Here is a 27,654-nt window from a genome sequence, read left to right as displayed (position 1 = left end):
ACCTATAACAAAGAGAACGGCACTTACCAGATCAAAGCAAAATAAGCAATCAATTCAAACCAAACGTGAAAAAGGAAAGGTACCCGCATAAATATGGACGGAGCGTGTGATGCATAGCAATGGCTACCCACTAAAGCTTAACTGCTAAGCTTACGACTCGAACCTACTGTAGCTGTATCGTCATTCATTTGACCTAAATTGTGTCTCATATTACAATGGACCAACTTTGTTTCGATTTGTAGATGTGGCCAAAAACTTTTCTCTCTCCTTGAATTTCGAGTCTCAAATTTCAGGTGCGGCTTAGATTCGGGAAATTTTTTTTTCTTGATTTCGAGTCTCATTTTTCAGGTGCGGCTTAGATTCGAGTGCAGCTTAGATTCGAGTAAATACGGTAGAGATCATGCCTCACAAGACACGATGGGCATTGAAGTCTCCCAGTAGGAGATATAGTCGCAGTAGTTGTTCCACAAGATCTATAAGAGCCTCAGAGTCTATTGCATCTCGTGGAAGTAGACACAGCAAGCAAACTGTGATCCCCTGACACCAATGAATTTTGACAGCAACTGATTGCAGGTCAGTAGCCTTGGGGAGAGCAGAGGAGTGATGCGCATTACTGACAAACACAGCAATCACTCCATTGGCTCTCTCCCCAGTGAGGTGATCCTTTCAGTGAAGGGTATAGACCTGTAGCACAGGATTTTCAGTGGCTTTACAATTTATTTCTTGTAAACACAGTATGATGCTGACATTGTTGGTCTGTTTACTTCCTGACTCCATTTGTGAGGGACACTTGGCCTGGGTAGACTTTGGAGCCACAACCCGGGCAGTGGTAGTGGCAGCACTAGATGGTGGACCAGACTGAACTTTGGGGGGGCAGGGAGCTCAGCATTAGCGACCAAAGACTTTTCCAATGGTTTTGGAGGAAATATAGGTGCTAAAGAAACAGTAGCAGTACAATTACACTGACTAATGCAGGTACTAGTGTTAGCACTAGCTACCACCATTTGTGTAGCAGCATCAGTTTTTGTACTGGCTGCTGAGCAACTGATGCAAAGGAGGTAGCGAACATTGGGGGCTGCATGGTCTTATAAATCTTCTTGGCCTCACCATAGGGGATCCGTCGTGTAGTTTTTATCTCCTGTATTTTCCATTCTTCCAGGAAGATGCAGCAGTCCCTGCTCCAGACAGTGTGAGCCCCAGAGCAATTCACACACTTTGGAGGAGACAAACATCTGACTCCTTCGTGGGCAGACTTTCCACATTTGTCACAAGTAGTTATTCCCTTACATTCAAGTTTGGTGTGCCAAATCACTGGCGTTTAAAACTGTGCATGGAACTGGGGCACAGGGCCACACAGTGAAGAAAACCTGCCTTAATATGTTCTGGGAGTTTCGTGCTATTAAAAGTGAGTATGAACGAGTTGGATTTAATCAGATCATTTTCAACCCTTTTCATAACATTCTGTCCACCCCGATAGCTGAGTGGCCAGTGTGACGGATTGTCGTCCTACGGGCCCGGGTTCAATTCCGGACTGGGGCGGGGATTTTCTCCACTCAGGAACTGGGTGTTGTGCTGCCTTCATCATCATTTCATCCCCATCTGGTGCGCAGGTCGCCCAATGTGGTGTCAAATGTAATAAGACCTGCATCAAGGCGGCCGGACCTGCCCCGCAAGGGGCCTCTCGGCCAATGACGCCAAACGCTCATTTCCATTTACATAACATTCTGCACATCTACAATGCCTTCTTGGGCCCATTCAACCTTCAGATCTTCTTTGAGGATGTCCACCAGGTCTCTGCACGTCTCACACCTTTACTGTAGTTTAATGTGGCGTGGAGCTCAGTCTCAATGGCATATCCCCTAGGGGTTTAGGCCTTCTGCAGGTTTGTTACTTGTTGGGAACTTGGTGATTCCACCAACACTGTCCCATTTCATAACCACTTTACTGATTTTAAGGTACCTGCAATCCTCTCAAACCCCTTTTGTACGTAAAAAGGTGACACCTTTTCAAAACTCCCCTCTCTCCGTTTACCCAATAAAAAAACACTCTGGCCAGCAGCATGTGTTCTGTTACTAAAACCACTTGAATTCTTTAATATCTCTGAGTCCAGAGGATTGGCTACATGAGTCCTCTAAATTGATTAGTGTTACTTCCTACCAGTGGCCTACCCATTCCGCTGGAAGGTGGTAGAGAAGACTTCAAAGGATCCATCTCGGTCCCACGATCAGCTAGGTAAATAAAAGTCCATCTATGCAGAACCCTGCATGCCTAGGCAAGCCTTGTACAACTGAGGTGCAGCAGGTTTACCAGAGGTTGCCCACTAACAACTGTTCCATCTCAATAGCCATGCATCTTATCAGCACACAGCACACCTTGAGACTGAGAGTTTTCTTTTATAGAGGTTTTTACCATCCTCACAATCGGGGCAGTCAAGCCAAGCTCCCCGTTCTCTATGACAGCCACACCTTACAGTGGTCACTGAAGCATGCCCAGAGCTTACGGTGACAGGGGACTGGTGGCACTTACCAGTCCCCAGATCAGGAACCCAGGGGTCACCAACCCTGTACTCAGCAAATGAATACTGAGCCCCTGAGGGCTTGGGCAAAGAGAGATCTGATGTATATCCACATATCTGCACCTGGAATTATGAAAGGGAATGGGGGCAAGTATCTGCCTCTCTAGCCAATTCATTCCCTGGGATGTTGACATGACTGAGGACCTAGAGAAAGACAACTGAGCAGACAGCATGGCCAAGGGCAGAGAGAAGGTCATGGACAGCAGAGACCAAAGAGTGACAAGAGTAGCATCGGTCTACAGTGTGCAGGCTGCTTATTGAGTCAGTACATATTAAAAGAATGTGGAAGGAGGCCTGAGTAACCAAATGGAAGGCCGTGTTAATGGCTAGTGGTTCTGCTGTGAACACACTGCATAATCCCAGCAGTAAATGGTGCTCCACGCTAGCAGGAGATGTAAAAGCATATCCTGCCTTATCAATAATTTTAGAGCCATCAGTGTAGTAGATGGTAGCACCCTGAAACTCTTCAAGGATGGAACATGCAAGATGCTGGAATTTCATAGGGGTGACTCTGAGACCTTAGGAGCCTGGGATAGGTCAGTCCAATCCATGGCCTAGGCACCATTCAAGTGGGGTGTGGGAAAAATGCAGAGGGCACATTCCAGTGAGTGGAGATGGAGATCCCAACAGAGGGAAATGAGATGCATTCCAACCGGAAATCCCATCTGAGGGCAGGTAAGAGGGGAGACATCCCACATTTGCAAAGAGGATGGGGCACATGGGATGGTCAGAGAATCGTCAAATGGTGATTGCATAAGAAACCAGGAGTTGGCTCTGTTGTATAATGATGGACAGGGTCAATTAGTTTCAGAGTGGACGGAGCTGCTAAGCCATAAACCTGACATTTATAATCTAGTCTGGACACAACAAGAGCACGGTATATATAGAGAAGAGTAGCACTGTCTGCACCCTGAGATGTGTGGGGCCAGGAGGTGGACAGCATTAAACTTACACATGCAAGCACTCACCAGGTAGCACATATGGGACAACCACATCAGCTGTTTATCAAAAAGAAGGCCAAGAAATGGGACTGTGCTACAACACCTAGGTGTTGGTTGCCTAAATAAAGTTATGGGTCAGGATGTACTGTGGGTCAACAGCAAAAATGCATAATCTGCCTATAGGAGGGAGAAACCTGGAAGCCATGAGAGAGGGCCCACACAGAGGCCCATCAGATGGCACTTCAGAGCTAGTGTTCAGTGGATGCTACCGAGTGGGAGCTGCACCAGATGCAAAAATCATTAACGTACAATGCCAGGGTAATCAGAGGCCCGACAGAGGTTACAAGCCTATTGATGACAATGAGGAAGAGTGTGGCACTTAAAATGGAACCCTGTGGTATACCATTCTCCTAGATCTGAGAGGTGCTGAGTGAAGTGCCAACTCTAATCTGAAGAGCTGGTGGGATAGAAACTAGTGGATAACAATCAGAAGGGGCCCTCAAAAGTGCTAGTCATGGAGGGTAACTAAAATAAGACAGCACCAGGCAATGTTATATGCTAGACCATCCTTCCCAAAACCACTGGGATATGGGGACAAAAGGCTCCAAGGTCTGAGTACCCAACATAATTGGAAGCTAACTATTCTCTCAAGCAGTTTACAAAGGTAATCAAGGGTTACAGGGTAATCAGTCAGTAGCTGTCGAGAGACGTTGGGTTCTTCCTGGGGTTAATTACAGGGATAACTATACTATCTCACAATTGCGAGGGGAAGGCACATGTGAGACAAATGCTAATGTCCAAATGCTGGATCATCTGGTTGTACATGGAATCTGGGCCTTGGGTCACGTCATGTGACGAGATAAGAGTCTGCACGAATTCCCATTCAGTGAAGAGTTAATTATAGATTATAGGTTTCAGTCTTGTGAGGGTTGAAACAGAGGGGGGAGGCTCTTCAACTCATCATTTTTTCCAGTAAAAGGTAGCAGGATAGGAAGTGGATGCCAACCCTATCATAAAGTGTGTCACGAGGTAGTCTATAAGTCTACAAGGACCAATGGATCAGTACACATAACATCCTGTAGGATAAGACTCTGAACAGTTGATTGCTGCTGGTGGCGCAGAAGACTGTGGAGCTTGGACCAAACCTGAGATGTAGAGGCATATGTTCCCAAGGAGGAAACATAGCACTCCCATCATTCCTTTTTACTCTGCTTAATAAGGTAGTGAGCATTAGTACACAGGTGCTTAAAAGCAATAAGGTTGGTCTGTGAAGGGTGTCATTTAAATCACTGCAGTGCCTGTTGGCAGTCCTAGATAGAGACTGCTAAATCCTTGGTCCACCATGGTACTGGTCGATGATGAGGGGAACCCGTGGATAGGGGAACAGCAGTGCCAGCTCAATGAAGAATAGTGTCATCTACATCTACATGGATACTCTGCAAATCACATTTAAGTGCCTGGCAGAGGGTTCATCAAACCACCTTCAGAATTCTCTATTATTCCAATCTCGTATAGCGCACGGAAAGAATGAACACTTATATCTTTCCATATGAGCTCTGATTTCCCTTATTTTATCGTGGTGATCATTCCTCCCTATATAGGTCGCTGTCAACAAAATATTTTCGAATTCGGAGGAGGAAGTTGGTGATTGGAATTTCGTGAGAAGATTCCGTCGCAAGGAAAAATGCCTTTCTTTTATGATTTCCAGCCCAGATCTTGTATCTTGTCTGTGACACTCTCTTCCATATTTCGCGATAATACAAAACGTGCTGCCTTTGTTTGAACTGTACTCCATCAGTCCTATCTGGTAAGGATCCCAAACCGTGCAGCAGTACTCTAAAGCAGGACGGACAAGTGTAGTGTAGGCAGTCTCCTTAGTAGATCTGTTACATTTTCTAAGTGTCCTGCCAATATAATGCAGCCTTTGGTTAGCCTTCCCACATCATTTTCTGTGTGTTTTTTTCCAATTTAAGTTGTTCGTAATTGTAATACCTAGGTATTTAGTTGAATTTATGGGTTTTAGATTAGACTGATTTATCGTGTAGGCCTAACCGAAGTTCAACGAGTTCCTTTAAGCACTCATGTGAATGACCTAACACTTTTCATTATTTAGGGTCACAACTGCCACTTTTTGCACCATTCAGAAATTTTTTCTAAATTGTTTTGCAGTTTGTTTTGATCTTCTGATGACTTTATTAGTCGATAAACGACAGCGTCATCTGCAAACAACCGAAGACGACTGCTGAGATTGTCTCCCAAATCTTTTATATAGATAAGGAACAGCAAAGGGCCTATAACACTACCTTGGGGTTCAAATGGCTCTGAGCACTATGGGACTTAACGTCTGAGGTCATCAGTCCCTTAAAACTTAGAACTACTTAAACCTAAGGACATCACACACATCAATGCCTGAGGTAGGATTCGAACCTGCGACCGTAGCAGTTGCGCGGTTCCAGACAGTGACATCTTGTATGACTGCATCAATGCAATCTGTGAGAGAGGTGTCAAAGTGCACAGCAGATGTATATAAATGTCAACTGGCTCTGCAGAATGCCCAATGTGGTGACCTGTCTGCCTGGCAGTGACAAGGAAATGATACAATCATTGGAAAGTCATCACTGTCAAAAAGATCATCATGGGATGACCAGTGTAGTTAAGCCACGACAGCAGGGAAGGAGATCATGAGATCGACAGCAGAAAAGGTGCCTTGAGCAGCACTGAAGGGGTAGAGGAACTGTCATTAAGGAGACACAAATCAAAAGTCTGTAAGAAGTTGGTCAATTAGAAGACCCCTACACATCGTAGTGGCACTCCCCCACAGGAGGCGGTGTATACTGAAGTCCGTGAGGAGGAGATACAAGGGCAGGAGTTGCTGTACTATGGTAGGCAGTTCAACATAAGGAAGTGGGCTACCTGGAGGGAGGTAGACATTGAAAATAGTGATTGCTGGGGTCATTGGCACACATAGCACTATTGCTTCCATGTTGATACAAAGGGTGGTCCAGTCACTAATGATGTCGTTGTGAACCAAACTGCAGACCTCTCTAGATGCTATTTTGGGGCCAGCATGGTTCTGACAGAACACCAATAACCACGAAACGTTGGTGAGTGGTCATCACAGAAATGCATTTCTTGAAGAGCAAGATCGAACACAAAATAAGAGGAAACAAGCTGCTGTATTTCCATTAGGTGACTGTAATATCTTTTGCAGTTCCACTGGATTATAATGTGATGAGAGTCCAATTTCCCATAAAGAAGCCAAGGGGATGTCAAATCACCAATGAGGATAGGGTGACATCCATAAAAACTGGATCTGATCCAGAATGAGGAGGAGGGGGCAAAGTCCCCTAAGATACTGGAGAAGCCTTGGACTTGTGCTACTTCTTCTTCTCCCTTGGAGGGAGGGAGGAGGAAATAGGTGGCAGTGGTGTATGGATCAGACAGAGAGCAAATGGCTTTGAGGCTCTCCGAGTGGGGGCCCCTCATCCAATCTGAGGTTGCAGACTTCCTATCTTGAGAACACTGGGCAGGGGTATTCTGAGAGTAAACCCCATCCCTACCAGGAGCCACAGAAGAGGATTTCTTCTCTGGCCGAGGAGGAGGAGGAGTGGTTCCTTGAGGGGAAGGGACGGGAGCTGCCGGGAGGGGGGGGGGGGGAGGGGAGGGGGTGAAGGGGGCAAGGATGGGGATAAGGAGGAAAGGGGAGGAGGGGAAGACACAACTTAGGCAAAAGTAGATTAGAGATTCACAGGGTGAAGTCCACCAAACTTCTTCCAGGGCTGGGGGAACTGCAGAAGCGGTTTTGCCCCAAGCCAGCAGGCCTGGTCCTCCTCCCAGAGGATACCCAAGGGGGGAAACACCAGGAAGGCAGAAGCAGAAAGTGAGACAGAACAATTCCTAGGAATAGACATGGCTACAGGAGAATGGTCAGAGAGTTTAACATGTTTCATGTGCCAAAAATCCACCTTGGTGCTATCCACTCTGGCCAGAGGCTCACCTTCTGGGCATCACCCATCTGCAGCAATGACCGCCTGGTATGACGCTCACTGCCAGGAGTTCTGATGCCCCAAAAAGATAGGCAACCACTCCTAGACTTTCCCGGGGCATCCACAGCGCAGGTACCAGCAGTGTGATCCCTGTGGTGTCAGGGGGCTCAGCCAGATGGGTATATAACAGCTCCACCACACAGTCTGGCTACTGAGCTGGTGGCCTAGCAAGGATGTGAAGGGGCTATAGTGGGGAGGGAGGGGAAGGGGTAAAAGGGAGAGAGGAGGAGGAGGAGAAGGAGGAGGAGGAGGAGGAGGAGGGGGAAAGGAACCTATGCCAAACATGGTAGGGAGGGAGTTTTCCCCATATGGCTCACACTACAGGTTTCAGATTTGGAGGAGGAGGTCAAACCTCTAAGGGGGACCAAAAAAGAAAAGCCAAAGAGGAGAACGAAAAGCAAACAAACCAAAAAGGCAAGATGAAACGAAGCCAGGAGGATAGCCAGACCTACATAAATAAGAACACCAAGAGAGGCAAAGTGAGGGGCAAATGGAAAGGAATAGGGGTGCTGAAGTATCTGACTAATACATTCAAGTCCACTACAGTACTGACTCAGGATTGGATGTGATGGCCCACAAAATCTGCTTTTGAGCTAGGCTGATGAGATAATTATGTACAGTGAAGGCTGATGTGAGCGATAAAGGTGGTGTATTGCTGTAAGAAGTCTGCATCTGAACAAATATGTATGCCCTAATGCTAAGGCTGCATGGGAGGGAATGTTTACTAGAAAAAGATGGCAAATCTCAATTTGTTTGTAGCTTTAAAGTGAACAAAATGTGTAGCTGAGGCTTGGTGAGGATGATGTCAATATCAAGGAAAGTCAAATGGCATGAGAATTTCAATAGGACCATGTGAAATTTAACTGAGAGAATATATTTTGAGAGTGTAAAAATTTCAACAGGTCAACCTCGCTATGAGTCCATATGGCAAAGATGTATTAATGTATCTAAACCATACAAGGCTTATAGATCCCAGGAGAGCCCCTTCCAGATCCTGGTTCAGATTCATTGATGACATCTTTGTGATCTGGATTGGGGTGAGAACAGCCTATCCACATTCCTCCAGAACCTCAACAACTTCTCCTCCATTTGCTTCACCTGGTCTTATTCAACTGAACAAACCGCCTTCCTAGATGTTTACCTCCACCTCAAAGTAGGCTACATCAGTATCTCCATCCATATCAAACCTACTAACCACCAGCAATACCTCCACTTCGAAAGCTGCCATCCATTCCATACCAAGAAGTCTAGCCACCCATGGTCGTCGCACCTGCAGTGACGAGCGGTCACTCACGAAATATACCGAGTGTCTCACTAAAGCCGTCACTGACCGTAATCATCCTCCCAACCTCATACAAAAACAAATCTCCCATGCCTTATCTTTCCAGTCCTTAATGGCAGAAAGCTTTATTTGTGACAGTCTTTTTGTTGTGCGTCTCTGCGACTCATCATCTCCGCTATATGGTGAGTGGCAACTTTCCTGTCCATAATATTATTAATTTAATTCATAGTTCTTATATTAGATGTGGAACATTATGCACTGGAAAATACAATAACCAAAAATAAATATAATTATTAATATGAGAAAACAATTTTTGTGTCACATATTCTGACAATAGCTTGTATCTATCTCCTCTTCAAAAACAAAGGAGGTCAGAAAATGTGGCTACCAACATATATTTTTTACAGTTTTTTTGTGAATTCTGTATTTTGTGTTCACAAAGCCATATGCCAAACATTCTTGTTTATTGACTGCAAAACAAAAAATGTAGAAGTTAAGCATCAATTTGACATAAGAGAGGACTAAGTCTGGTAAAAATTAATTTTTCTTTCTTACCTCCTTATTTCTCTGGAATAAGCCAATTGTCATTTTCATGAGGAATTTGACTGGACAATTTTTTACATTTAAGGGAAAAACCATTTGTGGAAATTTGATATTGTGTAATGAAAAACATGCCCTTTCAAATACAGAACAGGCATCTCTTCTGAGACACAAGGCTTTAAAACCACTCACTTTGGCAGTAAATCTGATTTTGGGGCAACTTCATTGCTACATATCTCAAAAACTTTCAGCCGAAAGTGATGAAGCTTGCAGGTTTTATAATCAAGCTACTAGGTAATAAGATCACAAAAGGAGAAATTTGTAAACCAGCTGCTTAAATAGATCAAGTTATATCAACTTGGCAGATATTGTGTCATGACAAAATTTATTAACGACTTTGGCACTTGGAACAAAATAGTGAACCAAATAACACAAAACTAGCATATATCCACAATTCCAGTTGTTCATGTATTCTGCCCAAGTTTTGTAACTGTAACACCATTACCAACTGAATTACAGCACTTTTAACATGGCCAAAACTTTTCTAACTGATACAATCACATTTGTGCACCTTTCACTTCAGAGGCCCCTACATATAAAGGTAAAAAAATTGATCATTCAGTGAACCTGCACACCAAGTATGAACGAAGTTTGAGAGGATGGAGCAAGACAATCCTAGACCATATACAGATAATAATTTTGAACTGTCTCTTGGCATCAGAGATACACTTTGTATGTGACCAGCGTCATTCCTCATGTAGGCTGCATTACATCCCACATGAAAATAATGCTGACATTCCTCATCATTCAGTTAACGAAGACCACTCATAGAATCTTCTCTATTTAGTTACAATGCTCTGTAAATAAAGATAGTAATAATGTGTTCCTTTAGTAGAACAATATTTGTAGCCTCTTGTAATACTATTACAATATGATAGATCAAAATCTGCATTATTTTTGAAGTTGTATTTCCTCCTATCCATATATGTAAAAGTGATATGTTGTATTTGATTTGTGTTCATGTCATACGGGACTTTGTTGTGGTTGCTGGTGACCAATACCTGTGCTGTTAATAGTACATTACTGACAAAGCTGATCATGTTCCAAGCTTTCTGAAATTATTTGCTAGTGGTAAAAAAAAAGATATCTATGAGAAAGTTGAGGAGTTAGAGAAAAATCTGTGTTTGGAACAGTACCTGGGGTTACATGTGAAATGTGCAGTATAATCCATAGACTCAGAAGAAAAGTTTGCTGGTTACTTTGTTGATTGGGCAGGGGAGGGGGGGGGGGGGTGGGGGGGGGGGGAGGGCAGTCAAGTTAATGGGGAAGGAAAACAGGCAAAAATAGGTAAAATGAATGTCGGGGCAATAGGGAGAGTGTGTGGCATTCGTCTGCTTTATTTATTCACTGATTGTCCTCAGTGTTGATATACTGGCTGAAAAATAGGGTTTGGAAGTGCAGTACTGTCTACTGTAAACCATGTAGCCAACAGATGCTCAGTTGCATTTCACAGTTCTTTACTTTCACTGTTCACAACTTCCAATATTACACCGTTATATGGCCAGAGTACTATTGTTTAAATATTGAAAAGCCTCATAAATAGTTTGCAGGCAAACATCCACATACTGCTACAATAGCTTAATGCTGAACATCTATGAGCAATAAGACCTAACCACATAGTTCACAGTCTTTCAAATAAATTGTGGTACGTATTGAACAGACACTGTCATTGTTTTAACACATGGCCTAATTGTGTTACACTTATTCCACAGTTAAGTTGATGCATTGTTGTTGTTCTAACCAACAAAGGTTTCTCATCTGAAACTCAGCTGTGGACTGACTGTCTCAGGACCAAAAATCGGGCCCTTATATATCCTCACAATGATAGGTACATTGAAAAATTGGTTCTTTTTAACAGTTTCTTCTATTACAAGAGTTAGACCAAATTATTTGTTTAAATCATGAAATTAACAAATATCATCACACAAACAATACTTTTGACAAAACTGTTAATTACTTTGGAATTAATTAAGGGCTGGCTCTGCTAACATGTTTTTCAATAGAGCCAAATAGAGCCTTTAAGAATACTACTAGTTGTTCTTCCAAATGTTTATAATTAGTACAGAATTTATATTTGTTTATAAGTTAACAATAGAATTTAAGTTATGAAACAATTACTGATTTTGCCCTATAATGAAAGATACTAACTAGGAATAGTGAAAATAAATTAGAAAATCAATTACATACATAAAACTAAGCACAAAATTAGATCTGGTGATATATTCTTTAAAACTGAGGGCCAGCCTTTCTCTTCTATGAAAACGCAAATTATACTCACATAACCACTTGCATGAACATCAAGAGCTCAGATGGAAACCCAGTTCTAAGCAAAGAAGGGAAAGCAGAAAGGTGGAAGGAGTATATAGAGGCTCTATACAAGGGTGATGTTCTTGAGGACAATGTTATGGAAATGGAAGAGGATGTAGAGGAAGATGAAATGGGAGAAATGATACTGTGTGAAGAGTTTGACAGAGCACTGAAAGACCTAAGTCAAAACAAGGCCCCGGGAGTAGACAACATCCCATTAGAACTACTGATAGCCTCAGGAGAGCCAGCCCTGACAAAACTTTACCATCTGGTGAGCAAGATGTATGAGATGGGCGAAATACCCTCAGACTTCAAGAAGAATATTATAATTCCAATCCCAAAGAAAGCAGGTGTTGACAGATGTGAAAATTACCGAACTATCAGTTTTATAAGCCACGGCTGCAAAATATCAACACAAATTCTTTACAGACGAATGGAAAAACTGGTAGAAGCTGACCGCGGGGAGGATCAGCTTGGATTCTGTAGAAATGTTGGAACACATGAGACAATACTGACCCTAAGACTTATCTTAGAAAATAGGTTAAGGAAAGGCAAACCTACGTTTCTAGCATTTGTAGACTTAGAGAAAGCTTTTGACAATGTTGACTGGAATACTCTCTTTCAAATTCTGAAAGTGGCAGGGGTAAAATACAGGGAGCGAAAGGCTATTTACAATTTGTACAGAAACCAGATGGCAGTTATAGGAGTTGAGGGGCATGAAAGGGAAGCAGTGGTTGGGAAGGGAGTGAGACAGCGTTGTAGCCTCTCCCTGATGTTATTCAATCTGTATATTGAGCAAGCAGTAAAGGAAATAAAAGAAAAATTCAGAGTAGGTATTAAAATCCATGGAGAAGAAGTAAAAACTTTGAGGTTCGCCAATGACATTGTAATTCTGTCAGGGACAGCAAAAGGACCTGGAAGAGCAGCTGAACGGAATGAACAGTGTGTTGAAAGGAGCATACAAGATGAACATCAACAAAAGCAAAACAAGGATAATGGAATGTAGTCGAATTAAATCAGGTAATGCTGAGGGAATTAGATTAGGAAATGAGATGCTTAAAGTAGTAAATGAGTTTTGCTATTTGGGGAGCAAAATAACTGATGATGGTCGAAGTAGAGAGGATATAAAATGTAGACTGGCAATGGCAAGGAAAGTGTTTCTGAAGAAGAGAAATTTGTTAACATCGAGTATAGATTTAAGTGTCAGGAAGTCGTTTCTGAAAGTATTTGGATGGAGTGTAGCCATGTATGGAAGGGAAACGTGGACAATAAATAGTTTAGACAAGAAAAGAAAAGAAACTTTCAAAATGTGGTGCTACAGAAGAATGTTGAAGATTAGATGGGTAGATTACATAACTAATGAGGAGGTATTGAATAGAATTGTGGAGAAGAGAAATCTGTGGCACAACTTGACTAGAGAAGGGATTGTTTGGTAGGACATATTATGAGGCATCAAGGGATCGCCAATTTCATATTGGAGGGCAGCTTGGAGGGTAAAAATTGTAGAGGGAGACCAAGAGATGAATACACTACACAGATTCAGAAGGATGTAGGTTGCAGTAGGTACTGAGAGATGAAGAAGCTTGCACAGCATAGAGTAGCATGGAGAGCTGCATCAAACCAGTCTCTGGACTGAAGACCACAACAACAACAATGTTAACGGTAATTAGTCACAAATGAAAAAGGGAATTTTAAGGAGACAGATGGCAAAACATGAGGGGAAGTAAAAATTATCCCAGATTGCTTCATCACAAGAGGAAAGAACACAGGGAGGGTAGGGGGAAAAGGCAATAGCAGGAGCACTCCAGAAAAGCTACACATGTTGAGGCACCCGATCCCCACACCATACCATGATCAAGACACAATGGAGACACCACCAGGGGAGGCAGACTGAAGAAAAGGGGAAACAAAATGGCACAGTAAACCAGGCAAAATGTAGGAAAAAAGTGGGGCCACTGGGGAGACAAGGCCAAGGCCTCCACAACCAACACCAACACTAACTGAGGGTCTCCAATTTCAGAGGTCTTAAACCTGTGAAGACAAAACTTTTTCACAAAGAAGACTGAGGACAGACATAACCATGTGAGTGTCATCTGCTATCACCCGGAACAAGGAAAGTGGGTGGGCATATTTAGTGCAAAGGGCCAAAAGGGGAGGGGGGGGGGGCACTCCAGCAAAACATGGATCACCATGAATGGGGCCCTACAACTACAATGGGATAGGGCCGAGGGACAGTTGATTGCGGAGTAAAAAACCATGGGTCAGCCTAGTATGGCTGGTTTGAAGATGGCAAAGGATGGTAGATTCCTGCCAGCAGAGGCAGAGGGAAGAACATCACATGGTGACATCACAAAGTTTGTTAGACAGAAGGGTAGCCTTCAATCATCGCTGGAGGTGTTCACTGAGAATGGGGAGGGGGGGGGGGGGTTAGGTGCACACCCCCACCCCCAGCCAGACGATCAGCAACTACATTACCCAGGATATGGTACGTGGGTAGGAACCCAAAAGAAATCAACTGAACAAGCAGCATCACCAAGATTGGGGCAACTCATTAAGTCCATACATAAAAAAACAGAACTCATGTTGGAAAGGACTGATTAATAAAGCAGAGGGCCTGGTAGATGGCCATCAATTCTGCGGTAAACACACCACGCGTAGCGGGCAAGAGATGATGTTCTGTGCCAGCAGAAGACATGAAGGCATAGCCCACATGATTAGTGAATTTAGAACCATTGGTATAAAAAAACAATGGCATCCTGTAACTCCTGTAAGAGCATTTGTAACAAACAATGGAACATTATTGGGGCGATGGGCCTTTCAGATCCCGGAAGAGATCCATCTAATCCGGGGCTGAGGAACTAAACAAGGGGGGCAGGGGGGGTCGGGTTGTTGGAGAGAATGCATGGTAGAGGCCAAGGAGGGGAGTTGGAGATCACGGCAGAGAGAAGCAAGGCAGAGGCCAACTGGTAAATCCACACAAGGGTGGGCAGCAGGTACATGACAACCCGAAGCCACGAAAAGAATAGGACAGGATAGGTGAGCAGGGGAGGAGCAGACAGAGATGGCATAGGAAAGCTGGAGCTGGGACTGCTGAACTGAATGGGGAGGGATTCCAGTGTTAACCAGAAAACTATCTACAGGACTAGTGCTAAAGGCACTAGTGGCTAAATGGATACCATGATGGTGAACTGGAGCGGCTTGGAAGGGACAGCTGATCCATAAACTTGACAACCATAGTCTAGATGAGACAGAACTAATGGATGATAAAAGTGGTGGACAGCCCAATGATCTGCACTCCAAGAGGTGTGGGCAGGGAAGTGAAGGACACTGAGTTTGCATAAACAGCTAACCTTCAGATGATGGATATGGGGCAACCTAGTAAGTTTGTTGTCAAAAATATGACCCAAGAAATGGACTGGGAGATCACAGTCAGGTGTTGGGTGTTGAGGTAGAGCTGCAGATCAGGATGTATCATAGTATGGCAACAGAAATGCACCACCCTCGATTTAAGGGGAGAGAACTGAAAACAGTGTGAGAGCATCCATGTGGAAGCACATCATATGGCACACTGAAGCTGTTGTTCCACAGAGGTCATCAACTTGGAGCTAGCTCAAATACAGAAATCATCCACAGACAGAGCAGGGATTACCAACAGTCCAGCAGAGGCTACAAGCTCAGTAATAGAAGGACACTTAATACAGAACTATATGGAACACCATTCTCCTGGGTCTGCAGAGCCCTGAGAACAGTGCCAACCTGAAATATGAACAACCAGTGGGACAGGATCAGGTGAAAAAATGTCAGGAGGGGGCCCCAAAGACTCCACTCACAGAGCATAGGTAGAATCTGATGGTGCCAAGCTGTGCCATAGGGCTTATGAAGCTTGAAGAAAATTGTGGCACTGAAAAAAGGCCTGCCAAACTGCAATTTCCAATTGAAGCAGATGATTCATTGGAGACTATACCTCTGGAAAGCCACACTGGTAAGGAGATAAAATATCCTGAGATTCAATAACCCAACTGAGCCAATGGCCCACCATCAGTTCTAGTAACCTGCGAGGGACATTGATCAGGCTGATCAGCCAGTAACTATCAAGGGATGATGGATCCTTGCTGGGCTTAAGGACAGGAAACACAATACTGTCTCTCCATTAAGAGGGGAAAATGTCTTGGAGCCAAATACAGTTAAGCACGCAGAGGAGATATTGTTGTTGTGGATGATTATGGTGTTGAAGCAATTGATTATGGATGGAATCATGACCAGGGGCTGAATTGTGGGAAGAAGAGAGGGCCAGAGGAAGTTCCCATTCAGTAAAGTGTTTATAGTAAATTCCACCAGGCAAGGGTTAAAATATAAGTGGACTGGATCAGCTCACTGTTTCCAGAGTAGGAAGGTGGCTGGATAGGGGACTGATGCCCATGCCATCAAAAAAAGGGTTCTGTGAGAACAGATGGATCCACACAAAGGCGACTTGAAAGGGCAAGGCCTGGGATGGAAGACTGGCACTGACAACCTTGTCAGGTGTGGAGTGTAGCCCACACTTGTGACGAAGGGACAGAAGAACCTAGGGAGAAGACAAAGCATTCCCAACACACCTGCCTGCTCTGTTTGAGTAAGTAATGGACTTTGGTGTGAAGATGTTTAAGGATAATATGACCATTGGATAATGGGTATCACTTGAGATATTGCAAGGTGTTATGATCATCATGGACAGCAGTGGCAATGGCTGTGCCCCACCACAGAACTGGCCAACGGTGAATGGAGCTCATCAAGTGGGGAATGGCAATGCTGGCAGCGCAAATTATCTTACTGGACAGATCACATACAACTCCATCAGTACAACCTGACAGATAAGCTGTAAACACAACCTGGGAGGTATATAGAGGCCAATCAGCATGATCTAAAGCCCAGCAGGGCAACCCTGGCCCTCGGGAGGTGGAAAGGGTATGGGAGAATAAGCATGAAGTGGTCACTATCACAGAGGTCATTGTGCGGTGACCAGTGTAAGGAAGAAACAAGGGGAGGCGAAGTAACCAAACAATCAGTGGCAGAGAAACTGGCATAAGTGGCACTAAAATGAGTTAGGGCACCATCATTAAGGAGCACAGGACATAGTCTGCAAGAAATTGATCAATGAGGAGCCCCTGACTACATGAAATACCATTACCTCACTGTGGTGGGCATTAAAATCACCAAGGAGGAGGAATGGACAGGGCAGCTGCTGAAGGAGGCCAGATAGGGCAGCAAGTGTAGGTGGCGTGCCAGAGAGACTCGAAATCTTGATCGTGGAATCCAAGTGGATCTGGATGGCAACTGCTTCCAATGCGGTATGAAGGGGGATTCATGTACTAACAATATCCATAGAGGCCAATGTATGAACTCCACCATAAACCCTCAAAGGGCTGACCTGGTTCCAACATAAAGCACAAAACCCACAAAGGGTGAGAGAGTGAGCATCAATAAAATGAGATTCCTGGAGAACAATACAAGCTGCTGAGTAAAAGGCAATAAGAGATTACAGGTCTGGGACGTGATAGTAACATCCATTACAGCTCCATTGAATAAGCAAATAGCAGGTATCCAAATGGAATGTGAATGGGCTGGAGCCAGTTATGCTTCCTGGTCATCATCTGCCACCAACGAGGATGAGGTGACATCAATAAATAAGCGGTCAGACTCAGGTTGCAAGGGAGGACATGGCACCTCCTGGGGCATCGAGGGGCCTTGTCCTGGGACTTCTATTTCCTCTTCTCTTTCATAGGTCAAGGAGAGCAGAGCACAGTGAGAGAGAAGATCAAAAACTGAAAGAGAGCGGGCAACCATAGGATGCATAGACTGTGTGCCCATGGCCGAGTTGTGGTAGCAGGCCTCTGACCTGAGAGACACCTGAGGGAGGGGGTCCTGAGAGGGAGCCCCATCATTGGCAGGTACTGAAGAAGGGGGATGCTTCGACTGGGGAGCAAGAATAGCAGCTGGAGGGGACGGCATGGGAACCACAGGGGAGAGGGAGAGGAGAGGGGGCCTGCGGTAAGGAAAACAGAGGAGGAGGAAAGTACTTAACAGAGGCAAAGGTAAAAGTCATTGACACAGAGGATGAAGTTGGTCATATTTCTGATGAGCCTCAGTGTAAGATATACGACCAGTGGACTTATACTCCTGTACCTTCTTTTCCTTCTTATAAACCAGGCAATCTGGCAAGTGTGGAAAACGAGAGTAATGACAATTAACACACTTGGGCAGTGGAACAAAAGGCCCCCCCTCATGGAGTGGGTGTCCACATTCACTGTGTAGAGGGCCCGCTGTACAACGGAAAGACTTATGCCCAAAATGCAAGCACTGAAAACACCTCGTGGGTGGTGAGACACACAGTTTCACATCACACTGATAACACTTAATCTCGAGAACCGGCATTGGTGCAATTGTCCTTATGACCTCTCTGAACAAGTCAAACAAAATGAACTCCCCATCATTCCAGATTGCCCAGGAGTTTCTCATCAGTTTCAAGGTTGTGGTTCCCATGGAATGGAAAATGACTCCCTGAACCAAATTCAAAGACTGGTGAAGAGTAATGGACTCCGGGACATTGCCAAGATGCTCATAAGCATGAAGGGCTGCAGATTTGGTGGCAGGAATGATTTGATCAACAGGAAAGTTGTCTGCAACGTACTGAGAGGCTCCACTCTGCCAAACATGTCTTCGATATTTTCCACAAAAAATAATGGCTTGATGGCGATAAATGTGTCCCCGTCCATCCTAGTGCAAGACCAGGTGGCAGGGAAAGTGTTTCTTGCCAAACCAGTGGGCCTGGCCCTCCCCGTAGGGTGTAGCCAGGGAAGGGAAGGTCACATGGTCATAAGCAGTGGCACTAAATGGTCCATTATTAACCAAAGAGATGGTCATAGAAGAATGGACAGTTTTTTGGAGCTTGATATATTTCATACACAGAGCATCCACCCTGATATCAACCACTCTAATCAGGGGCTCTCCTCATGAGTCCCAACCAGCCACAGGAAAGGCTGCCTGGCATGGTGGCCATTGCCAGGAGTTCCAATGCTCCAGAATGACAAGCAACCCTTCCTACACATACATAGGAAGGCAACAGCTCAGATGGCAGAAATGTGATCCCTGTGTTGTCAGGGGATTTAGCCACATGGGTACATAATAGCCCCACCACACAGACTGGCTACACGTGCTGGTGATCTAACAGAGTGGAGAAGGGCTACAGTGGGGAAGGAAGAGGGGAAGCAAGGGGGGAGAGGTATCCATGCCATAGATGCTAGGGAATGAGTTCTTCCCCAAACGTGTCACACTATGGAGAGAAAATTTATAAGTGGAGGTCAAACCCCAAAGTGGGACCAAAAATGCTAGAATGTAAGGATGAAAAAGAGGAGGCAAAGGGAACAAAACTGGAAGGAATACAAGAAAGCAGTAGAGTAGCCAGGTCAATATATGTGAGAACACCAAAAGAGGGGAAGGAGGAGGCAGAGAGGGAAGGAGTGATGACAGGAAAGGAGCGGCAGAGGGAATGAAATACAGCCTGGGAAGGAAGAAATGGCTGCAATAACCCAGGGCTCAGTATGTGCCAAGCGTGAACTTACAGAAGAATCAATAGCCCTCTGGGAGGATATAAAAGAAAATAATTGATCTACATCTACATGGATACTCTGCAAAACATGCTTAAGTGCCTGACAGGGGGTTCATCGAACCGCTTTCACAATAATTCGCTATTATTCCAGTCTCAAACAGCGCCTGGAAAGAACAAAGATCTATATCTTACCATGGAGGCTTTGATTTTTCTTATTTTATTATAATGATCATTTGTACCTATGTAGATCAGCATCAACAAAATATTTTCGCATCTGGGGAAGAAACTTGGTGATTGACATTTTGTGAGAAGATTCACAGCAATGGAATGGAAATGAGCGTTTGGCGTCATTGGCCGGGAGGCCCCTCGCGGGGCAGGTCCGGCCGCCATATCGCAGGTCTTATTACATTCGGCGCCACATTGGGCGACCTGCACGCCGGATGGGGATGAAATGATGATGAACACAACACAACACCCAGTCCCTGAGCGGAGAAAATCTCCGACCCAGCCGGGAATCGAACCCGGGCCCAGAGGACGGCAATCCGTCACGCTGACCACTCAGCTACTGGGGCGGACACAGCAATGAAAAAAGCCCCTTTGTTTTAACGATGTCTGTATCATGTCAGGGACACTCTCTCCCCTATACAAAACATGCTGTTCTTTGAATTTTCTTGATATACTCCATTAATCCTATCTGATAAGGATCCAAGTATTCCAAAAGAGGATGGGCAAATATACTGTAGGTAGTCCCTTCAGCAGATCTGTTGCATCTTCTAAGTGCTCTTCCAATAAAAGTGCTCTTCCAATAAAACACAGTCTTTGGTTTGCCTTCTGCACAATATTTTCTTTGTGTTCTTTCCAATTTAAGCTGTTCGTAACTGTAATGCCTAAGTATTTAGTTGAATTTATGGCCTTTAGGTTTGACTGATTTATCATGTAACTGAAGTTTAATGGATTCCTTTCAGCACTCTTGTGGACAACCTCACACTTCTCATTATTTAGGGTAAATTGCCAATTTTTGCACCATGCAGATATCTTTTCTAAATTGTTTTGCAATTCTGATGACTTTACTAGATGATAAACAACAACATCATCTGCAGACAACCTAAGATGACTGCTCAGTTTGTCTCTTAAATTGTTTATATAAATAAGGAACAGCAGAGGGTCTATAATACTACCTTGGGGAATGCCAGAAATAACTTCTTTTTTACTCAAAGATTTTCCATCAATTACTAAGTATTGTGTCCTCTCTGACAGAAAATCACAAATCCGATCACATAACTGAGACGATATTCCAGAAGCATGCAATTTGACTGTAAGCCACTTGTGGGGTACAATGTCAAAAGCCATGTGCAAATCTAAAAATATGGAATCAATTTGAAATGCCTTGTCAATAGCATTCAACACTTTGTAAAGGGCAGGTTGTGTTTCACAAGAACTATATTTTCTAAATCCATGTTGACTGCATGTCAATAGACCATTCTCTTTGAAGTAATTCATAATATTCGAACACAATATATGTTCCAGAATCCCACTATATATCAACGTTAATGATATGGACCTGTAATATAGTAGATTACTCCCGCTGCTTTTCTTGAATGTTGGTGTGACCTGTGCAACTTTCCAGTCTCTGCATACAGATCTTTCACCAAGCAAGTGGTTGTATGTGATTGTTAGGTATGGAGCTGTTGCATCAGCATACTCTGAAAGAAACCTGATTGGTATACAGTCTGGACTGGAAGACTTGCTTTTATTAAGTGATGAAGTTGCTTCGCTACTCTGAGGATAACTGCTTCTAAGTTACTCATGTTGGCAGCTGTTATTGATTCGAATTCTGGAATATTTACTTTGTCTTCTTTGGTATTGTTACAAATCATCATATCTGTATTACTAGGATTGTGACAGCTCTCTAGTATCTAGTAATGACCTTCCAGAACAACAGAAACTACAAAGGAAATTGAAATTCCGATCTGGGGAGAAAGGCAAAATCCAAACTAAGGTTCCTTGGTGTGAATTCTGAAGAAACTACAGGTCATCTCTGAAGGAAGTTTCTTACAGGATGTACCTGTAGTGCAACCTCTGATATAGTTCATCATTTGGACCAAGGAGGGAAAAAAACTGATCAGGTGCAAGTGGGACTAACACTCTGAGGGTCCTTCCCAAACTTAATTATGTATATAGACAGTTAAACCATCATGGGAGCCAAGAATCTCCAACATTTCTGCCTGCTATCGACACTGATACTGACAAGATATCAGCCCAAGGAATTCCAAGACTTTCAAGAATGTTTTAAGTCAGATAACAAATGACAAAAAACATATTTTTTCATGTGATATAATTATAAATTAACAACTTTCAAATTTTTTTCTTCGTTTGTCCTGTAGAACCCTGCTTTTTGCCAAATTTCATGATTCTTGATCAACGGGAAATACCCTATCAGTTTTAATGAGTGAGTTTCTGAGTATCAAAATATGTGACATAAATCACGGTACCTTCTGATTGCATTGACTTGGAAGCTTAATGTGTTTACAACCCCAAGGGACAATAGACTTTAGAATGTGACATACCTTTCAACTTGTTACTCTACCCATATTTCACCTATCTCACACATCTTGCTCACCAGTTGGAAGAGTTTTGTCACAGCTGGCTCTCCCCCTAGGCTATCAGTAATTCTGACAGAATGTTGTCTGCTCCTGGGGCCTTGTTTTGACTTAAGTCTTACAGCACTCTGCCAAATTTCTCTTGCAGTGTCTTATCTCCCATCTCCCATTCATCTATATCCTCTTCCATTTCTTTAATATTGCCTTCAAGTTCATTCCCCTTTTATAGACCCCTCTATATACTCTTTTCACCTTTCAACTTTCCCTTCTTTGCTTAGGACTGGCTTTCCACCTGAGCTCTTGATGTTCATACAGCCACCTCCCTTTTCTCCAAATGCTTGTTTAATTTTCCTGTAGGTGGTATCTATCTTTCCCCTGACAATACATGCTTCTAAATCCCTTTTTTAGACGTTTGCATTCCCTTCCATCTGCTTCATTTGGTGAAATTTTTATTTTCTCCTTTCATCAGCTAACTTTAATACCTCCTACGTTATCCAAGGATTTCTACTAGCCTTGTCTTTTTACCAATTTGTTCCTCTGCTGCCTTCACTATTTCATCTCTCAAAGCTATCTATTCATCTTTTAGCATATACATTTCCCCCATTCTAGTCAACTGCTCCCCCTGACACTCTCAATAACCTCTGGTTCTTTCAACATATCCATGTCCCATCTCCTTGATTTTCTAACTTTTTTGCTACTTCTTCAGTTTTAATCTAGATTTCATAACCAATAAACTGTGGTCAGAGTCCACATCTGCCACTGGAAATGCCTAAGAATTTAAAATCTCATTCCAAAATCTGTCTTACCATTGTATAATCAATCTACATCCACATCTACACGATTACTCTGCTATTCACAATAAAGTGCCTGGCATAGGGTTCAATGAACCACCTTCAAGCTGTCCCTCTACCATTCCACTCTCGAATGGCGCATGGGAAAAACAAGCACTTAAATCTTTCTGTGTGTGCCCTTATTTCTCTTATTTTATTGTGATGTGGGCTGAATGTTTTTACAATCAGAGGAGGAAATTTGTGATTGAAATTTCATGAGATGATCCTCTCACAATGAAAAATGCCTTTGTTTTAATGATTGCCATTCCAAATCACATATCGTGTCTGTGGTACTATCTCCCCTATTTTGCAATAATACAAAACGAACTGCCCTTCTCTGAACTTTTTCGATGGTATCTGTCAGTCCCACCTGATGTGGATCCCACACCGCACAACAATACTCCAGAATAGGGTGGTCAAGCAAGGTGTACATGTCCGCAGCTCGTGGTCGCATTCTCGCTTCCCGCGCCCGGGTTCCCGGGTTCGATTCCCGGTGGGGTCAGGGATTTTCTCTGCCTCATGATGACTGGGTGTTGTGTGCTGTCCTTAGGTTAGTTAGGTTTAAGTAGTTCTAAGTTCTAGAGGACTGATGACCATAGATGTTAAGTTCCATAGTGCTCAGACCCATTTGAACCAAGGTGTAAGCAGTCTCTTTAGTAGACATGTTGCACCTTCTAAGTGTTCTGCTAATGAACTGCAGTCTTTAGTTTGCTCTACCATAACATTATCTATGTGATCATTCCAATTTAGGTTATTTGTAATTGTAATCCCTAAATATTTAGTTGAATTTACAGCCTTAAGATTTGTGTGATTCATCACGTAATCAAAATTTAGTCGATTTCGTTTAGTACTTGTGTGAATAACTTCACACTTTTCTTTATTCATGGTCAACTGCCACTTTTTGCACCATACAGATACCTTATCTAAATCATTTTGCAATTTGTTTTGGTCATCTGATGACTTTACAAGATGGTAAATGACATTATCTGCAAACAATCTAAGAGGGCTACTCAGATTGTCTCCTATATTGCTAATATAGATCAGGAACAATAGAGAGCCTATAACATTTCCTTGGGGAACGCTGGATATTACCTCTGTTTACTCAATGACTTTCTGTCTGTTACTATGCACTGTGACCTTTCTGTCACGGAATCATGAATCCAGTCACGCAACTGGCACAATATTCCATAGGCACACAGATTGATTGAAGATTCTTGTGAGGAATGGGGTCAAAAGCCTTCTGGAAATCTAAAGATAAGGAATCAATTTGACATCCCCTGCTGATAGCACTCATTACCTCATGAGTATAAAGAGCCAGTTGTGTGTCACAAGAATGATATTTTCTGAACCTGTGTTGAATTGTTTTCTTCAAGGTAATTTATAATGTTTGAACACAGTATATGTTCAAAAACCCTACTGAAAATCAATGTTAATGATATGGGCTTGTAATCGGCAGATTACTCCTATTTCCCTTTATGGGTATTGGTGTAACTTGAGCAATTTTCCAGTCTTTAGGTATGGATCTTTCTATGAGAGAGCAGTCATATATAATTGCTAAATATGGAGCTCCTGTATCAGCATACTCTGAAAGGAAGCTGACTGGTATACAACCTGGACCAGAGGCCTTACCTTTATTGAATGATTTAAGCTGCTCTGCTACAAGGAGGAGATCTACTTCTATGTTTCTCATCTTGACAGTTGTTCTTAATTGGAATTCAGGAATATTTACTTCATCATCTTTGGTGAAAGAGTTTCAAAAAACCATGTTTAATAACTCTGCTTTAGTGGCACTGTCATCAGTGGCTTCACCGTTCTTATCATGCATTGAAGGTATTGATTGCGTCTTGCCACTGATGTGCTTTATATATGACCAGAATCTCTTAGGGTTTTCTGCCAGATTTTGAGACAGTTTCTGGTGTCTCCAGGTCTCTTCCACATATACAGCCTTCTTTCATGATTCTTAAACCAAGTGTTAGTGATGATTTGCATACGCTCTATGCAAAATTCTATGAAGCAGGTTCCTCTTTCATCCCTTTCCCCCAGCCTGTATTTACCTATTATTTTTTTCTTCTCTTCCTTCTCCTACTATTGAATTCCAATGCCTTATCACAATTAAAATTTTGTCTCCCTTAACAATTTGAAAAATTTGTTTTACCTCATAATACTTTTCTTCCATCTCTTCATCATCTATGGAGGTAGTTGGCATATAAACTTCTACTGTGGTGGCTGTGGGCTTCATGTCTACGTTGGATATGATAATGAATTCACTGTACTGTTGATAGTAGCTTATCCACATTCCTATTTTCTTACTCATTATTAACCCTGCATCGGGCGTGTAGCGGCATACAGTACCGCCAATTTTGTTTTTGTTCAATAATTACATCAGTGCGCTGAGCACACAACAGTGGTGCTACATATGCTTCAATTGTTTAGTCATGCACCAAACTGCATTACTGCACCGACATTATACCCACCATAACAGCTGTGACTCACCTGTGAAGTGGACGACTGCACCGAGACAGCACTGCGTACCGCACGCGCCCGGTAATGTAAGTACATGTAGCCGTGCCACTGTCGAATGTTTTGATGATTAGAAGCTTTGTTTTACAACTCTGTGGGTGAATGATGATTTAGTTATTAACATTGCTTTGGTATTGGAATTATTTTATTATCTCCCACGTCCGCACAAAGGAAAGGACTAACACCAGCAGAAATTGAGCGTCTTGTTCTGCAATCATCTGACGAAGAAGATTACGCACATTTCTCTGACAGTGATGAGGAGGCAGAAATAATTGAAACTTCAGATCATGCCAGCAAATTTGAGCAGTCATGCATTGACAAGAATGAAGTGAAAGGAATGCCACATGATGACAGCCATTTTTATATTGTTAAGGACCAAGAAACTTTGTGGATAAATAATCCGTTAGCACTATCAGGGAAATCAAAACGTAAGAATATAATCGAAGTCCTACCTGGCCCAAAACACGATGGCAGAGAAGCTAAAACTGAAATTGAAAGTTTTCTCAAATTGTTTGATCCTGAGATAATTGATTATGTCGTTGCAAACACAAGTACATAAATAACAGTAGATCATCTGTGAATTACTCAAGTGCTAGAGATTGCAAACTGTGGGCATCAAATGGAACAGGAATGATTATTCTAAGGGCAGCATTTAGCTACGAGCACTTTCTGTTCTTGCTCCGGTCACTCGGGTTTGACGATACGCCTACAAGAAAAGAACGACTAGCAACTGATAAACTTGCTGCCATCCGCAATCTCCACTCAGCATTTCTGAACAACTGCAGAAATAACTACAGTCCAGGGGAGTTCACAACCATAGACGAAATGCTTGTCCCATTTTGCGGACTTTGTGGTTTTGTTCAGTACATGCCCAATAAGCCTGCTAAGTATGGATTGAAGTTGTATGCATTGTGCGATAGCAAGACATTTTATACTTTTAATTTTGAAGTAAACTGGGGCAGACAGAATCATGGACCATATGTTGCATCTAACCAGCCAATGGATATTGTGAAGAGATTGGTTGAGCCAATCAAGGGAACTCACAGGAATGTAACTACAGACAACTACTACAGTAGTTACTCTGTAGCCCAGCATCTTTTAGAAAATGGGCTAACGTTCATTGGAACATTGAAAAAGAACAAGAAGGAAATTCCTCTGGAATTTTTGCCCAACAGTTCACGAGAAATTGGAAATTCTCTTTTCGGATTTCATGATGACTTCTGTCTTGTTTTGTGCCAAACAAAAAGGAACAAGGCTGTGCTTTTCCTGTCATCAATGCATGAAACTGCTGAAATCGACACCGCTACAGGCAAGTGTGTTGTAAATTTGGACTACAATGAACAAACGATGGAGTCGATACTGTGGATTATATGTGTACATCCTACTCTATACAAAGGACCACAAGAAGATGGCCCTTAGCATTGTTTTTTTGTTATCTGGATATTGCTGGGATAAATTCCCAGGTCTTGTTTTTTGCAAACAATCCAGAGAAAAGATTCAGAAGAAGAACCTACCTAACAAACCTGGCCTTGGCTCTGATGGATGGCCATTTGAAAGAAAGGGCTCAGCTCTTTACTCTACCACGAGAGATTCAAGGATTTCTGTCACCTCATCAATCAATTCCTGCCAATCACGCTGAGATCGTAAGAAGGTGTCTTTGTGATGGTAAAAAAAAACTACTGTCACTTGCAATAGCTGCAAAAGATTTGTTTGCAAGCAACATTGCCACAATGTTGTCACATGTAACGATTACAGAGCTTCTCCGGAGGAAGAAAGTGCGTGATTCTTGATATGTATTTACTGACTGCCTTATTCTTTTTATTACTACAAAGTTTTTATACAGATCACACATTTTTGTAAAACTTGCTTCAACAATGGTAAACAATCGAATCATATATGTGGTTATAATTTATTTAGAATTTGTTATTAAAGTAATGCTTAGGAAATATCCTCGAAATGTATGTCAGATATTCTGTAGCAATTTTATTTTTCCCATGCACCTTGGACATATGTAAACAGATCATATTAAAAGTTGCTGTTAAGAATGATGTTATAAACAGTAAATAATTAATTACACCAAAAAATTAAAAAAAAGAACTGTTTTTTATGTATTTAAATGTAGGTGGTACTGAGTGCCGCATGCACCCGCTGACGCAGCAATCTTAAGCGCGCCTGCCGCAGGGTTAAACCTACTCCTGCATTACCCCTATTTGATTTTGCTTTTATAATCCTGTATGCACCTGACCAGAACTCCTGTTTCTCCTGTCACTGAACTTCATTAATTCCCACTATATCTAACTTCAGCCTATGCATTTCCCTTTTTAAATCATACCAGAATATGTACGTGATTTTTTTTCTATTCAATATT

The 27,654-nt window shown here is 42.8% G+C and overlaps 1 protein-coding gene across 2 annotated transcripts in view; it reads right to left on the bottom strand.

Annotated features, from left to right (window-relative positions):
- Window positions 1-27,654, bottom strand: part of LOC124545200 — a 100,574-nt gene that overhangs the window by 12,441 nt on the left and 60,479 nt on the right. The gene's annotated exons all lie outside the window — the stretch shown is intronic.

Source organism: Schistocerca americana, chromosome 8 (assembly GCF_021461395.2).
Source record: "Schistocerca americana isolate TAMUIC-IGC-003095 chromosome 8, iqSchAmer2.1, whole genome shotgun sequence".
Taxonomy (NCBI): domain Eukaryota; kingdom Metazoa; phylum Arthropoda; class Insecta; order Orthoptera; family Acrididae; genus Schistocerca; species Schistocerca americana.
The sequence above is the reverse complement of the archived record's forward strand: the minus strand, read 5'-3'. Positions and strand labels throughout refer to the sequence as shown.